Raw genomic sequence first — 392 nt, 5'->3', positions numbered from 1 at the left:
TTTTCGTCATTTCTCGGAAATGACCAAAATTCCGAGAATCGAGTCGATTCCAAGAATTAACCACTGAGCCATCGAAACTTTCGGTTCTCGAGAATTCCTGGAATTTTCGTCATTTCTCGGAAATGACGAAATTTCCGAGAATCCAGTTGATTCCAAGAACTGACCTCCTGTCATATCATGTTCGCCTATTAGAAAGTCGCTTTTCAGCCAAAGGGTCTTCGAAAATTTCAGTTCTCGCGATTTCCTGGAATTTACGTCATTTCTCGGAAATGACGAAATTTCCAAGAATCGAGTCGATTCCAGGAAGCGACCTCCTTTGACATCATGTTCGCCTAGTACAAAATGAGAATTTTCGATTTTCGAAAATTTTTGGCCTAAAATCGACTTTCTAA

Source organism: Habropoda laboriosa, unplaced genomic scaffold (assembly GCF_001263275.1).
Source record: "Habropoda laboriosa isolate 0110345459 unplaced genomic scaffold, ASM126327v1 scaffold128, whole genome shotgun sequence".
NCBI lineage: Eukaryota > Metazoa > Arthropoda > Insecta > Hymenoptera > Apidae > Habropoda > Habropoda laboriosa.
The sequence above is the reverse complement of the archived record's forward strand: the minus strand, read 5'-3'. Positions refer to the sequence as shown.